Here is a 17,545-nt window from a genome sequence, read left to right as displayed (position 1 = left end):
CATATTTTTTAAATTCACAATTTAATACTGAAAATTATGCAGAATTTTTGGTACTTAAGGGATCACGGCCTGCTCAAAAGAAATAAGTAGAATTCTGTCAGTCAGAACACAAGCCACAGTCAGTGTAGAATCAAAACTTTTCCCATGCATACAAATTATTCCCCTTCCCAAAGTCCAGGAGAACAGGTGGATGAGACTTTAGTATCGTAAAGTTCTGTTGATTAAAACAAGAAGCAGTAGTTGGGACAGGAAAAATCTTTCTGTTCTTCAATTTCGTCTGGGATCATCAACTTGCTTTCAGTCAAAGGATGGAATCCAAAGCCACTTGTCTGGAAAAATAAAGTTGTGGTCTGCTAGTTAAATTAGGTCTTTCAGCCAGAATATTTACAAGACTGAAAAAACCCCATTAGCTATATTTGTCTGGAAGCTTTGTGGCCACTGAAGGTGACTGAGCTACTAAATTCAAAGCAAGGATGAGAGAGGAAATAAAAAGGTACATCAAGATTAACTGCTCATAGTCCATCCCACACATGGTGGAAGAATATAGTGGTAAATTAGGTCTTCTTCTCTCTGAATTAAGGAGTCTTTGCTCATGGAACACACATGCCATTCTCCTTCCATCATAACCTCTTTTGGAGATCCCTGCTGATCAACGGTTTAAAAAAGTGGTAGTAATCCACATTAGAACAAGGAAATCAGAAACTTGTTGTCCTTTTGCCAAAAAGGACAGTTTACATTTGTGCATTCCTTGATTTACCTTCTTGATGATATGTACAAGACCTTCCAGAGAGACAGGGGATGAAGAATAACACTTTATGTTTTCCCCAGTAAAGCAAGGATACCAAGAAACTGGATTTTCATAGGAAGACACAGGAAATCAAGACCCACACTTCAGATTTTCTGCTGATTTTATCAAAATTATTTTAATGTCTGATATAAAAGATATATAAAACACGAAATCATGATCATTTTCTTTGACTGTGTTCTCAGAAAAAGTGTCTGTCCCCCCAAAAGAGTTTGAATTCTTTTTATCATCTTCATATCTCAAAAACTTCCTTGGAGAACAGGTTCTCAGAAATAGCAATATGTGATTTTATGTGGGGTGAAAACTAGGAAGAGTGTGTAGTAAATGACCTTAAATTGACAATTATATCTCTATGCTAGGGTTGTTCAGCTTATTTTTTACATAAATAAATATAAAATAAAGTGTCATAACTTTTCTGTTTTTGAAATGGAGAAGGATTCATTCTTCAGAAGTCAGTCAAATTCTCTTCTTGTTTACACCTGAATAAAAACCTGAAAAATTCATTGTCAAAGATTTTAACACCCACTATTATACACTTCAGTATGAAGATTGTTGAATGGGTGTGAAAGGCAGTGTGATTTAAATTGTGAAAGGTTTCAAAAATATCATAATACAGGAATCCATTCACTGCAGAATTCAATCCAGTAGCTCTGATGAAACTGGCAAGATGCACTGGCTGAAGTTTTCATGGATCACAATGTATGCAAGAGCACTGAATGTACTAGTTTCTCTCATGTTTATAACTACACACGTTCTAGTACGTGTATAATTGTATGTATAATTCCAGCTCTAACTATTTTGTTTTTGTATAACACTCTGACTATTTTGTTTCTGACAAGAGCCTGGCAAAGGAAATGGAGAAAGAAACACCTGTATTGCATATACTGAGAAGAAAATATCAGAACTTTTAAATTTTTTTAACAACTTGGATTTGCCTTCCTACTTAACTGGTTTCTTGTCACCTGAAATTTAGTTATTGGAGTATAATGCAGCATCAAAAACCACCAGTTTCTCATCCCAATACATTTGATTTCAACTGCCCTGCTATACGGAAACACTTGGTCTCCTTGCTGCCATAATTATTATCAGCTGTAACTTACTGAGTTTCCTCTTATTAATGTTATCACTTGGCACAGAATTATAATGCAGGTTTAGCCAGCTATTTGGCCATCTGTGAAGTGTCTTAACTCTGTAAGGCTTGGTATTAAATAAAAAATCTTATTAGTTTTGAGGAATATGAGTTCATGGTATTGTCTGCAATTCAGTTAAATAAAAATGAAGTCAGTTGGGAAATTGCTATAGTTGGACTAATTGCATATAATAGCCTAGAAAAATATGGGGATTATAGATTAAACTAAATCCTTCAATAAAGCCTCCTTATGCTAGACATTTCTTGGATTCCCTTTCCTTTCAAAAACTATGTAAAAAATTGAACATCTCACTAAATTATCTTCCTTTAATTATTCAAATTTCAAATAGAATATTTTTCATCCCTTGTCTTCATTTCCTGGCAGAGACCAGAAAAAACAAATTAATTTCATTAAGAGACATTAGAGGTACAATATAGAATAGTAAATCTGGCCAATAATACACTGACTTATTGAATCATCTTGTAGTAAATTAAAAATTATTTCAACAGCCCACAGGCTAAAGAATTAAAATCAACATCAAACCCCTTTCTTCTTCACATGTAAGAATTAAAGGAACTACAGATCTGGAGTTAAACAGAGTCGTCTGATCATTTTTTCCCAGTGATGCCACCAGCAACTTCAGGCTTTCTGCCTACCATTGATACACTCAAAATTTGCCAAGTCCTGTACCAGCAAAACATCCTCAGCTCATCTCTGTACCCCAGCCTACATTGCTGGAGGAGCAATTTTCTGAGTAATGTGCTAGAAAGATCAGAATGTTCAGAAACCAGTACCTAAAACAGTATGGAGAAGGTTGAAAATGAGGTTAGTTTTGTTGCTGAGAAGCCAGTACATCATTTTTGTCATGTCTGATAGGTTCTAGATCAGATTAAAGGAAAGAAAAACAAACAACAAAAACAAACAAACCCAAAACAACAAAACCAAAACCAAACCATATTTTTATTAAAAAAACCCAAACATATATGTTCTTTTTTTAAAAAAAACTCCCACATTAGAAAACTTATGAGCACAGAAAGGAACCATAGAGCCTTGTTAATGGTTTGATACTTAACTAAAATTTATGAGACATAGTCATTTTATCAAGGGATAAAGTAATTCCCATTTTCCACATCTTTGCTTGGGTGAATGGGAGTGCTCATAAGTTTTATGTTTCTTGTTTCAACTAAAAATATATAAATAATATACACAACTTTACATGCATCTATACACAAATATCCAAATTAAATTCCCTCTAGGCAATGTATAGTCTTCAAGGATACTGAAGCTTATTTCAAAAAGGAACAGGACAGTCTGTGTCTGTGGTGTAGAAGTGGATTTAACAGTGTGAAGGAAGCCTCAGCTTAATCCTTATTAGAAGTGTTTTTAAAGCAAATAATATCCAAGAAGGAACAAACTAGAATAGATTATGTGGGAAGTGATAAATCTACATTTCTTGACATTTTTACAAGCAAGCTGGAAAATACCAGGAAAAATACAGTTAATCTTACATTAGGAGAAGAAAGCAGATCAAATAATCACTCTTCAGACCCTTAGACAGACAAAGCAGAGTTGTGTACTATCCTTCTGGAGGGCAAAGTTTGGAACTTCAGCATAGGTATTTAAGCATGCATTCACATAATTGTTTTAATTTGGTGCAGGAAGATGCTTTCCAAGTGAATTTTGCAATGGTCCTCTCACTGCACCTTGGTTTCCATAGCAGAGGAATATCAGGAGGCCCAAACTCTTTTCCTTTCAGGTAACACTAAAGTGAAATCTACAATCTAGGATCACATCTAATATATTTTAGCTGCTAATTAGCAATCATCTCATGGGGTCAAACTAAATTGGTCTGGAGGAAAGTGACTGCAGTGCAGACGAAGTTCCTTACAAAATCTGTGTTTCTCTACAGAGCTTCTCCTGTTAGAACATTCTTCTTGTTAGTGCAGACATGATTTAAGGCTTTTACTGTTTACAGCAGTAAGTTGCTGATGCAGCCAGGATCTGTTGAACTTCTGAATCCTGTACCACAGATATAAGGAAAATCAAGCAGAGGAAAATAAAAGGAGAGACAGAAATGAAGATAAGCACCTTTTAGTCCCCTTTAACAGCAGAAATAATTTTATTGGACAATATTTATACTGTATTAGGTCATATTTATTTCTAGATATGATAAAACATTCAAAACAGTGAAATTCAGTTATCTGAAGGCAAATCAATAGACACCAGGAATCTGCTTAGGGATCACAGTTCTCCATCTTTCCTGAGAGTACTTTCCAAAATAGACACTTCTAATACAGATTGCAAAAAAGCCATTATGCTATAAGGTCATGCCTTTTATGTGTTTTTCCAATTCATATCTGACCTATTTTTTATCTTAGAAAGATGCTATCTTTTGAAACTACTAAGTCACCAACAGATTATAAATTAGTAGATCGCCTCACAATACAATGGTCACTCTCCTCTTGTGGTCCCCCATGCTTCTGGCTGTCATCCAGCACACAACACACAGCTTCAAAAGATCAGGAAAAAATTGTGAAGGTCTGGAGAATAAAATCTTCTGATTTCTCTAATACTGGAAACTCTTTCTGTTAGACCTCAAACTCATTTCCAAATGCTTAAATGGGTTTTGTGCCTCTTGATGGTTTCTCAGAATGTTTCCTATTGCACTGAAACACGCAGAGAATCATGATTATAGATAGTTTATGGCCAGAAGTACTTGTTTGTAATTCAGAGAAAAATCAGGAGCAGACACTAACATTAATAATGGGATGCTAAAAGGACAGGGGATGGTTTGACTGTCAGAACCTTTTCCTCATGGAAAAAAGTGCTGGAGGCACTGAGCAAGAGACAGCAATAGGCTAAATGTCAATAAGCAGAGATTAGCCAAGGATGGTTGTGTTCAGGTGTTCAGGTTGGATGCTTTGCTCAAAATTAAACTGTCCTTTTAGGCTTTATCACTTAAGCAAATGGCAAAGTTTAAAGAGGTCTTGTAAAGCTTATGGCTAATTACTCTTAATATTGAATGTCCCTGGAAAAAGCTAAATGGTGAACCAGAGTGCCTGCAGCTTGGCAGAAATGTTGATGGAGCATTGAAGAGTGATGGTGGAGGTTTGGAGGCAGCTTTATTCATTCTGGCACAAAATTTTTCAGTCAACAAGTAACCTAAACTCTAGGAATTCTCACAAAGGCTTGAAATTTTACTCTGAAATAGGCACATTAAAGGTGAAGGATAAAATTAGAGCCAAAATACTGTAAAGTCCAGTGATGATGAAAAAATGGGAATTTCTCTCCATGTGTACAATATATATGCATCTTTGAAACACAAATGCACACATAGATACACACCAACATATTAATTATCAGAAAGCTCACAGGAAGTTCTGATAAAAATTTGTAAGGAAAATGACAAAAAACTGAAATGATGAATTGTCTAAAATACATGAAGTGGATCTTCTGACCAATTGCATAATGGTAAGAGTCACAATCTGCAGTCTGCAGAATTTTTATGAACCAGCTACAAGTTGTTGCAGATCTGTCCTCCCCCCAGATCCTCTCATGGGTGGGACTTCAAAATAGTCTAGGCAGAGGATGATGAAATATTATTGAATTGCATATATTTTGGAAACCATAAACAATTAAAAATTTGCTAATAATTGTATTTCTGTCCTACAAAGCCATTTTTATTTCTCCTACAAGAGTGCTACTTCTACTAGGTTTGATTACAGAAAAGCACAATTACATAATGAAGAACTGTCTTTTTAACGCACACTGCTGGTAGGCTGCAGTATTTCACTAAAGACTGAGGCTAGACTGAACATAGGAGACTAAGGAAAAAGATAAAAAGGGCAACACATTCCTGTGTGAAATGTTATATTCATTTTGTCTCAGAATCAGACACCGACTTCCACCTCTGCGTGCGTGCAAGCGGGCGCCACCAGCACCACAGGGCATCTTTCGTTTCCTCCTGCCCAACATCCATCACCAGGGCAAGATTTTGAAATTGCACCGGAGTTTAACTCTCTCACAGACACACAGCTCCAATCTCACAGTTACCAACACCAGTACAGCTGAATTGCAATAAACATCAAGGAAATGATAACTCTCTGTGGCACTCACCCTGCCCAGGTATCTAGCTCTGACCATTGGATAATAAACCCCACTACTTACAAAAAACAAAGAAACCTCTATAAAGGCTAAAGTAAGTGATCTTGACTAGGTTGTATAAGATGGCATTAATTTCATAATCTATCCTTTTTCCTCAGAAAGAATGAATGATTCCTCAATTAGAGCTTATCTTAAAAATACTGAGCCTTGTTCTTTTTACAGTCTCTATCTAAAATAATCTTTGGAATGAAATAATAAATTATTTTCCCCTCATATTTCACACTAGTATTGATTGAAATGAAAACTAACTTTGACAAGTGCAGTTTTACTCATTTGCTTAGGGAAATGCCAGCAAGGTACTTGAAGGAGGCATCATTTAAAGGAATGATCCCTTAATGCCTGCTTAGGCCTTTCCAGGCATTGCCTCTCCTGAATTATTTAAGGAGAGAACAAAAGAAAAGTCAATGTTGTACAGCCGGTGTATAACTAATCCTTTGGATATTGTCCACGACAGTTGGCTCTCATGCAAGAGCAGGTGAATTCCTCACATCCATTTCAGCATTACAGGAAGTTGACAATTGCTGCAATAACTAGTGAATACGTAGTTTAGGTTAGAAATGTGTACCAGGAGACAAGGTTATGGATGTTTTCCAGAAGGCAGAAAACAAAAGGCCAGTTATTTAGCTGTTCCAGTTGGTGGAGGAGAGGAGAGTCAGCCTGTTTTGTGGCTGTGTGTATGTGACGTATCCCACAGAGTTCCTCAAGGGAGCACTTTTTGAACATAAAAAGGATGAAATCAGGTCACTAGCACCAATCCAGAATTCTAGAAATATTTTTCTCACTCCTAGAGTAAACAAAATTTTTACTCCTGAATTTTCTCTAGTCCTACTGACACAGTCTCTAAAACCAGAAATTTTTACCACTTCACATAAAGCATGAGGTTTTTCATGCAAACATGCTTCAAAGCATCTTTTGAGCAGAGGCTATGTAAGAGTATTTTTTTAACAAGGTAGTTACAGAATGTTACTCATGAAGTCACTGGAGATTGCAGCACAACAGGACTTTATTCTCTGTCATTCTGGGTAATTCTGACAATAGATCTCCTCATCCAACAACACAGTTGCAGTTCTGCCTTTAGAAAATCATGAGAGATGTTAAATGCATGGGATAGTCAGGCAAAAAAACACACATATTATGTATTATGCTTACTGTTACACTCTCCAAAGGAAATTCTCCTTGATATCCAAACAAAAAGGAAATGGACCTACAAGTAAAAGCAATCTAAATAAGCAAACATCCAAAAATTATTGGCTTAAAAGCTGTTTTCTTTTGTCTTTTTATTTTTTTCATGTGAAACCTGAGAAATTCACTAAGAGTATATTTTTAAGCTCTTCTCTGCAACTACAGGCAAATTTTTCTCTTAGCTGAAAGTTAAGACTGGCATAGACTCAGGATTTGTGGCTAAAAGGAAAACACCAACTACCACAAGAGTCATGATAATATCATACTGAGCTCACCTCAAACCTCCTGGTTGTGAGTCCTGAGAGTCCATTGCAGAAACGGCTGGCATTGAGGAGATGACTCAGGTGCCAGTTTCAGGGCTGCTATCATTGCTATCACGAAACAGAAACCAGGGACAATATATTTCTACAGAGACAGTAGAGTATGTGCTCAAGACCAAAGGTGCTTCACCCTACAAAGGCATACTTCTGTGCACTACTTACCCTTTCCTCAGCACAATAGACAGTTCAAGCCTTCTGGCACCCATTTTTTCCCCCCAAAAATCACTCCACCACATTTTTAAAAAACATTATTTATTGATGAAAAAATATATGTATTGTTTATTTTGCCATGGCTTGTGTTTTTTATCTCTTCTCCTTCCACCCTTCCCCCTTCCAGTCCCCAAAACCAGGGGTTGTGTAACTTTGTGAACAAGTAGCCAGAACTAGAACTGGAATGTCAACTTCACTGAGACAGCAGTGAAAAATAATGTGAAAAGGTCATGACTGTGATAAAGTATCTCTGCATCTTTCTGTTGAGAAATACAAGGCTTCTGTTGACTTTGCAGAGCTAATCAGAAGCAGAATGATTTGAAATCAGACTTCCCCTTTCCTTACATAAGCCACTTTTACATAAAGGAAAAGGTAAGCAACCACTTAACCTGGATTAAGGACTATCTTTGAGTTACAGTATCCTCAGTCATGGAGTGTCCATGACTGGAATGGAAGTTTTTAAGCATTACCAGCCTATTCATGCATTTGAATTTGGGTTTTCTATATAAGCAGAGCAGCTCCATCAACTTACATGCATTATTACCAGGGTTACTAAATGGAGATGTACGTCCTCCAGTGTGTAACAGGACTATTTCTTTTCATTTTAATGGACTTCCTTATGGGTTCCTAATATGTTACATGGGAATTGGTTAAAAATGCAAAATGAGAGGCAATTTCCACTGCTGGGAATCAAAAAAAAAAATTGTATTTTGAAATTTATTGTCTCAAAATATGTTAAAGATTCTGTTGAAAGTGGCTTTGATTAAATAATGCATTCAAATAATTGTCAATAGCATTAATTAAGAAAGTGAGACTATTTAAAGGATGTGTTTCAGTGGACAGGTTAATATTTGCTCTGAAAAACACTCCACAGCTTAAGTGAATCAGCAGGATGAGTGGGCGAAGGACTTCTGGAATGCTTCTCAGAGGTGGAAGCAAATTTGAATTATTCTGTCTTAATGAAGGGGGTACAATCAGGTAGCTCTTGCTCTCAAGGTGTCCTCTTTTTTTCTTATTTTCCTTTTATCTCCATCTCCTCCTGTTTCAGGAGCCACGTCCCAGACTCTGGCCCACTGCCTTGGAAGGAGGGATTTGAAATCTGCAGCTTTGTGTTGCAGGGTGAAGTGAGAAAGACAGATTACTTGCAGTCTGTCTTTCCGGGACAGCATCAGACCTTCCAACCAGATGCAACTCATTGACTTAAACAGCTTTACTCCAGAGCAAGAGAGTCAAAGTCCCTGTGCTACTGTGCTCTACAGTGAACTGTGCCTGCATTAGCTATACAAAAAATATTCCTAGACATTTAGTGTAGATGTCCAGAATTAAACTTCCAGTATCACTACATTATTATGCAAACACAGTTAATCAAATTTCCCTTCACCAGGAACAGTCCTGCTCACAGGAGTTAGCTATGCAGAAAACTGGTCATTTGTAGTAGTTATTCCTGCATATTTTGTTCTTTTTTAGGCTAAAATTAAAATTAGAAATTTTAGTGATTAACAGAAGAATGTAGTCAAAATTTCATGTGAGAGCTAAAGATATGGTGGAAGCAGCGAGCTCTGCAAATACCTCCATAAGAGCTAGGAAAATAACAGGTAATTATTTTCTTTATTGAGGATGACAGCTCACGTCCAGTCTTGCTTGTTTGCAAGAAGGTGTTAGTGGTAGAATTACAGGGATGTTGAGAATTGTGTGTTCAGAGACAAAAATCCTGGATTAATTTCAGAGGAAGATTGACTGTTCCATTTGTTCTCCAAAAAAAATATATTTTATGTAATTGGATTTATTTTCAGACAGATTCAAGTAAGCAAATGTTAAAAAATACAACATATTTCATCTTTCTTGTTGCCGAAGTCGCCTCTCTCAATCCCTTTTATTCTGACTATCTGGATCTCAGTATTCATGTAAGAAAAGACCTTGTCTCTGTAGCCTGGAATTCAAACCTCTAACCGTATTTTATTTTGTCATATTTTTTTTTCCTGAATTCCTAAAACTGACAAACCAGTCCACTAAAAGAATCATTTCCACTTCTTTTTTTAATGTTGTAAAACCAAATGTGGGATGTTTGAGTGAATATAGAACTCAAAGTTAAAATTAAACTTGTGTAGCTATATCTGGCCAGGATCACTATTTACACTGATTATCAGGCATAACATAAAGGGAAACTCAGGGGGAAAAAAATCTGTTACTTGTGAACTCTATAGCACCAAGAATGAAAACTGTCAACAGCGTAGAAGACTTCATATCTCATTTCAAGTGCTTTTATGTCTAAAAATTCCACTGTTTGTGACCTTGCAATACAACTAAGATATACCTAAAACCAAAGTTAAATCGCAGTGATGCTGATTTGAAATTTTCATATGAATAAGCTACAACGCACACAAAAAACCTCAATCTCCTCCAGAAAAATCAAAGCATCTGACTCTGATCTCAGTAAAAACACTCTTTTTAAAGAAAAAAGGTGGATTTTATCAAAATAATAGAGATTTATATGATCTTTCAGTAGAGTAAGGTCCTGACTTGTAATTGGACATATTTTGATTTTAAAATAACACTGTTTACCAAAGCCATAATTTTTATATTTTTGACAGGAATAGTCACACCATATGAAATATCATAGCATTTTATATTTTCTAACATAAGAGAGTATATGTCAAGGTTTTGCCTATACCTACAAAACCTTCTGATGATATATTTTCTGTCATTTAAATGGCTGCCTTTCAAAGAGTCTTGGCTATCACATGAAAATTCATAAACTTTTCAAAGTTATTTTCTACAGGGGACAAAGTGATGTATGAAGATTAGGTAGGTTTTCCTTTTGTTTTGAAGGAGTTATCCTGGTCATCCTTATATTCTCTGGGAACTGACAGTCACTTAAAAACATGACCATTACTTACTGCAAAATGCCATCATAGCCATGAAAAAAAAAATAAAAAATTTCTGAAGCTTTAAGAGGCACTTCAAATTCCTATAGTAAATCCCTGTCTATGGAGTCTAAACATCACCTTATCTTCACAACCCTGTAATAATAATTATGAAAAAAATTAGGCAGAGCTTTTTTCTTTTCTGCTAATCACACAGAGAACACTTCTGCCATAAGCATACTATGGATAATGAGGGCTGCAAGGACCAGTAAGCAGCATCACTCTCCCTTCCAAAGTACAGCATTTATTGCTCAAGCTGTCAGGGCTGAATGGCTTTAGCATGTGTGCTTATAACAACGTGTTAGCTGTTATGTTCTTGACATGTGGCAGCAGCTTAAAGCCATTTGAAAGCAGAGGTTAAAGAAGGCTTTTGCACAGTGAAGGATAATATTGCCAGAGCAGTCATTACTGCACCTGTGAGGATAGCCTACAAACACTGCCTTTCAGATGCTGGTTTGCATCCTGCTGTGAGAAACCTGCCTACGTGGTGTGAGCCTGCATTTTGTACAGGCTGCCCGCTCATCTACAGTGCAGGTGGGGGAAAACCAGCCCCTGGTCCCCCAGAGACCCTCAGTCTGAGAACAGGTGCCTTTAAAAGGGTACATGATTAACATCCACCCTCACCTGAAATGTCTCCAATGGCTGCACCTGAACACTGTTATGATACAAAATGCAACCGTGCAGAGTAAAACCAGCAAGAGATTTGGAGTTCCATTTTTCTGGACTGACAACAAGCACCAGAACTCTTGTGTTGAAAAGAGCAAAGCAGTGCATTGCACAGTGTACCAGCAGTCAGGCTGTATCTTTTCTTCTAAGGTGTTGCAGTGTGAAGTAAGAATTTCTGGGAAATAATACTGTAGTTCACATAGGACAAAAGCTCTTTCCCATTTGTTTTTCCAAATTCCTGAGGAAAACTTGCACACTTTTATTGGTAGATTTTGTCTGGTCCACACCAAGGAGAGAAATTAATTCTAGGATCTCAGCTCTCAGAAAACATGCTAGTGGTTTCCCCCTATGTTGTAGAAACTCTGCACCTGCTCACTCACCTCCTGCTTTCTCAGCTGGGAAAAAAAAACCAGAAGAGGGTTGTCACCCTGAAAACTCAGCTTCTGAGCTTGCTAACATAGTTTTCTAAAGACTTTCCCAGGACAGTAACTGTAAACATAGATATGTGTACATTCTTTCTGTTACACGTCTTGTGATGGACATCTCTCATGGCCAGTGCAGTGAGAAAGTGTTATCCTGACCATCCAATCCCTGGCCATGGTCAGAAGCCTGTAAATCCTGGAGGGAAAAATAAACTCTCTCTTCTCTTCACCACACCTCGACCTGTGTCCGTGTGATCTGTTCATCTTCAGTGGCAACAGAGGGTAGCAATACTCTTCAGATTTCTTCAAAAAGACAATAAAACACAACATCAATTCATATATCCACACTCTGTACTGCTGTAAAGGAAGTTTTATCCTGTAATTTTTGCATGATACTTATGTAGTAAACGCAATCTAACCAAAGATTAGCCAAGAAAGTAATAGGTTCATCTCCACTTAACTCTCATGCAGAGAGATATTCTTCCAAGAGATGCCATTCTTCATTATAGCTCAATAATATTCTTAGTTTTCTGCTTCTCACTCAATGACCCCCTAATACTAAATTATAATACTAAAACTCCTAAATACTGCATGTTACTTGAAACTTTTGAACAAACTGAAATGAAAGTTTCCTAACTCCATCACAGCATGTGTCTGGCTAGGGGCATCTGAAGAGTTTGTTGGAATTTCCTTGATAGAGCTTCCAGTCTTTTACATTATTTCTTGCATAATCTAAATGTAGAAACTTGCTTTAATAAAAAATATGCCATAGACTTCACTTTTCAATGCACACTACTTGAAAAATACTTCTGTAGAATGTACTTTGTACGGAGGAAATAATTTTGGATTGTACAGAGATTCAAACCAATATGAGTTCTCAACATGGCTGAACTTCTGGTGCTCACTGGGCATGAATACAGCTACAAGAGCTTAGGGAAATAAATACTTTCAGGGTTTCACCCAGGATGAGTTTCTAAAACATTCTCTACATGAGAGACAAGTGTTAAAATTCAAATACTTAGTCTAAAAAGAGATTTAGACAGAAATCCCCCCGAGGAAATATTGAGCAAAGTAATTAATCCAAGTCTCAAAGTTAACAACTACAACAGTGATTAATACAGCAAGAAATAATATTTTCCATCACGGTTCCTTCTGATTTTACAGACCTGTGAGAGAGGTAAAACCTCTCTCATAGTAGATATTAACTGGTTTTGCCTTGCTGGCACATGAGTTCTCCAGTGCTGCCATCATCCTTCAGTATTTCCTCTTCTTTCTATTTGTTTGCTAACCCAAATCTCCACACTACACCTTCTAAGAGCAGGCAAACCCCTGAAGGCAGAGACAGTCTCTCACTCTGTTTGCACAGAGCACTGCATGATCTTGACGGGAGCTACGGGAGCACAAGCTTAACTTCATTCATCAAATACTCCCAAACGGAATGAGTATTTTTGAGGGAACAAAAAAGACTCCTGTGATCCTGGGAAATAATGGAATAGGGATATTTTTAATTGGGAGGGGGAGGGGGGTGGGTTGTTTGAGGGATTGTTTTGTTGTTTTTTTTGTTCTGTTTTGTTTTGTTTGTGGAGGTTGTTTGTTTTGTTTTGTGGTTGGTTGGTTGGTTGGTTGGTTGGTTGGTGGGGTTTTTTCCCCCAGAAGAATTTCCAGGTCAGAGCTGAGCTGTATCAATGTTGTTCTATTCTACCACACCAACACTGCAATCAGGTCACTCCTGGTTTTCTCCCAGGATCTTCAGACATTGCATCCGAGGTTTTATTTTTATTTTATTTTCAGATTTAGATTGTGTTATCTAAACAGATTTTATCTGTTTCTTCTGTTTTAATATTTTCTGCCTATTCTCTCTCTCTATATATATATATATATTTTTTTTTTTCCCACAAGATCTGGGGAGCCAGCAGCCAGTAGCCCCAGACTCCACCTCCTCCTCCTTCTTAGGTTGCTATCACAGTTAAGTATGTTCTTTTCCAGAATGCTAGAAAGGGTGCATGTCCTCAGGAAGACAGGATTGTTCACAGATCACCCCATCGTCTACTTATATGGTGAAGCTGAGTGAGCTGGAACTGCTCTTTCCTTTAAAAGGCAAAGCCCTTGAAAATTACAGGAAGATGATATTTTGGCTTTTGAAAGTAAAGCTTATATCTGCTTTATTAGGTAACTGTCTAAACAGCCTGTCTTCAGTTTCAACTGCTAAAAATTGTTGAAGAGAAATTATTGAGAGAACCTGATCTCTCCTTTTCAAAATTTTCAAAATCTGCATGAAAGCTGTCTGGCAAAATCACCATTTGGCTGTTTTAGGAGATTGCAGGCCTGTTAGCAAACCAGTTAGCTTTGCTGTGGAAGTGATGGTCTCTCGGTAAAGCTCTGACTACTGGGTAGTGTCCCGCCTAGAGGACTAGGTTCAGGAAAAGGACAGCTCAGATATAGCAGTCTCTTCTTGATGGCTAACTAGAACATGAAATTTCCTTCGAGCTGTCAAAATCCCACATCTGCCATTGCCCCCTTACTCTAACTGATGCAGTCCATTAGAGGAACTCAGTCAATTTGCTTTCCAACCACTGGCTTTCTGGAAACTCATGAATAAATACGGCAACATAGGCTACCTTTATTTTCTAAAAAAATATTCATTGAGTTGGAATTAATGTTCTGTCATTATAAGTCCTTTTCTTAGCTGATTATTTGGTCATTTTTTAAAGTCCATGTATAAGTGGAAGCCAGGGGACAGAAGAAAGGTCATTTGCACACACACCTATAAATCATCTTTCCCCGAGTGAATGAAAGGTGAACTAGATGTCTCATGGCTTTCACAGCCCCCTGAAACCAGGAAGACAGATTATAACAATTTACCTGCATGGCTGCTGAATCTCGTATGAATTTGTTCAGAAACCAACAGGCTAAAGCAACCATGGCATTCGACAGGCATCTTGTGCTCTAAGGCTGTATGCCAGCACTACGAGACAAAAGACCTTGTCATATACCACTTAAAAATGGTACATAGCTTCTGGAATGGGTTTGTGGAGTTTCTCTTCATTCTGAAAGGAGCTTTACTGAGCACTGGTTTTCCTGTAACTATGGAATGTAATAAATAAGCTCAACTCCAAATCTTTTCCAAAGAAAATGATATTGTAAGTGAAATGAATCTGTGGTGCTTTGTGACCTACAGTTCTCATGATGAGCAACAAAAAAGTGTAGAAAGTTACAGTATATATCACAGTTCTGCAAACACCTATTTCCTCTTTAGAAAAATCTAATGACTATGGAAGCCTGTTTTCTGCCTATACAAAATCCAATTATTTTTGAATAAAGAAATCCAAAAACACACAGCAACAGATTTTTGCCATACCAGTGGGCCTGACATAAAATACATAAAGAATCATCTTTAGTTCATGGAGTACAAACTGTGCTCATTTCAGTATTTCGGATTTGCTCCCCTGAGAACATGCTGTCAATTTTATGGTGAGGTTGCCCCCTAAGCAGACCAGCCTTATGGAATCTAAGGAGAAGCTGCATGCTGATCAGCAAATATGAGTTTTGGATAATTCTAATGGTTTACCCTGTCATAAATCCTCCTACAAAGCCTGCTGATGAAAAGACAATTTTCAAAAGAGTTGTTGATTATACTCATATACAACTAACTCAAGTATTGCTTTTCATTTATTTCATGGTGTGCTCACCCCTGAAAGTCATTGGAAAAGTTAGAAAAGTCATCTTGCCCTGAATTAATCTATTAGCATAAGTGTTTGTGGTGTCTTATGTCAAGCTGATCTAAACATAAATGGATACAAAATGCTTATTTCAGAAAATGAAAAAAAAAAATAAAGGTAACCTTTTGTCTCAGTTAAATTGCAGCCGCAAGTTTTCCCTCATACTTTTGTCTTAATATTTGCTCCAAGCCATTACAAAAGCCTTGGCTTCATTTGTTCCTGTCCAGAAGACTGTCCAAAATTGTGTTTATCTTGTATGAACAACAAAAAGTACTGCAAACCAAGCTGAAGTTGTTAAGCAGGTTTCTCTTTTTGCAGACATTATTACTCATTTATACACTGTGGCATGCTAATGCCAATTATTAGAGCTTTCCTTTACTAAGAATTTTGTGAGGTTTTATCATTTACATGGTAAATATAGCAATAACTTCTACCAGACTGAAAAATGTTCTTCAAGAGATCCATCACAGATGAGAATTCCCATATCCCATTAATGATTTGATTTTGTCACAAAACACTCAGGAAAATAAAAAAAACAGTTAAGCAATAGATGGGAAACAGTCCCAGGCCTAGATGGATAAATAACATGCTTTTTATTTCTCGCCTCTTGAGACAGGAGGAAAGGAGGGATATATCACGACTATATAAACAGAAAGAATTCTTGCCTGCATTTGGCTGTAAAGTTTCCACATTTTGAAATACCTAAAGATATCCTTGAAAAAGGATAAGACTAAAACTAAGTTTGACCCAATTTTGGATATCTGATATATGAAGGTATATATGCTGTTTCCATACTGCTTTCTCTAGGTTTGCCTCTAGACTCTTTTCTCCTAGACTCTCGAGGGACCACAAGAAATAGGAAAATTAAAACAAACAATAAAAATAGTTGATGTAAAAGGTTCTAGTAACTAAGTGGCAAAGAAAATCTCAAATTTGTGAGGAGGCAGCAAGAAGAGACTTTGACAAATCTCAGTTTACAAAATTAGATGCATGTTAAAGTAGCAAAACTTTTAATGAACTATCCCTATTTCCTCTATCAGTTTTAAGTGCTTTGAAAATTGTTTTAGAAATAGTTTTTCCAGTAATTCTGGATATACCTACATTAGCATTGCCAGTGAATATTTCTTGGGCAGCAAAAATCAATAATCTCTATTGTCAAACTGTCCCTCTGACAAACTGTATTGTCTGTCCCTGGAGCAGTCTGGATATCAGCCTGGTCCAAGGACAGAGGCTGGAGGGGGCTGTCCTGTTCTAGAGGAAAGGGGCATTTCATGGGAAAGACATGGGCTGTCTCACACCTGTCAGTCTCCGTGCCAGCCCATGTGTCCTGGTGTCTTGGTTTGAAAAGACAGGTGTCTGCTAAGAAAGGCAGGAACATCCCTTGAAATGGAAAAATGTAACACTCTCCCCCCCAGATTTTTATCATTATTATCATCTTGAAATCAAGGGGCTCTCAGGCAAAAATATGGGAATACGAATAACAGTTCTTTACCAGGAAAAAAACATAAAAATGCAGTAGTACAAAAAAAAACCCCAAAAACCAACAAAACCACTGACAGAGTCAGAATACAACCTTGAGGGATGGGTTATGGAAGAGATGAAGAACACTGCCCCACCTGGTTTTAACAGATGGTAATAGAATACATACTTTTGGTTACATCTTGCATTGCAACACAAGACACCTGGACATATTAATTTTTAATACAATTATAATGTTATCCTCCTAAAATTCAGAAAATAAAGTGGCGATATATTACTTTCACTTTGAGTTTCACTTCTCTCACAGGTAATTTTGGCAGACTTTTAGGGGTACTTCAGCTCTGTAGCGTCACAAATTCACACGTAATAAACATGAACATATAATTAAAGGGATAACCAACCTGGTACAGGCCTCAGCTTGTATATTATGATCATCCACATAGTTCGTCAGCTAACCTATTGTTTCTCCATCCCTGGTCAGCCTCTGATAAAAATTACCCATTCCAAAGCAATACTTTTCTGCT

The sequence above is a fragment of the Poecile atricapillus genome, chromosome 3, assembly GCF_030490865.1.
Source record: "Poecile atricapillus isolate bPoeAtr1 chromosome 3, bPoeAtr1.hap1, whole genome shotgun sequence".
NCBI lineage: Eukaryota > Metazoa > Chordata > Aves > Passeriformes > Paridae > Poecile > Poecile atricapillus.
This window is presented reverse-complemented; position numbering follows the sequence as displayed.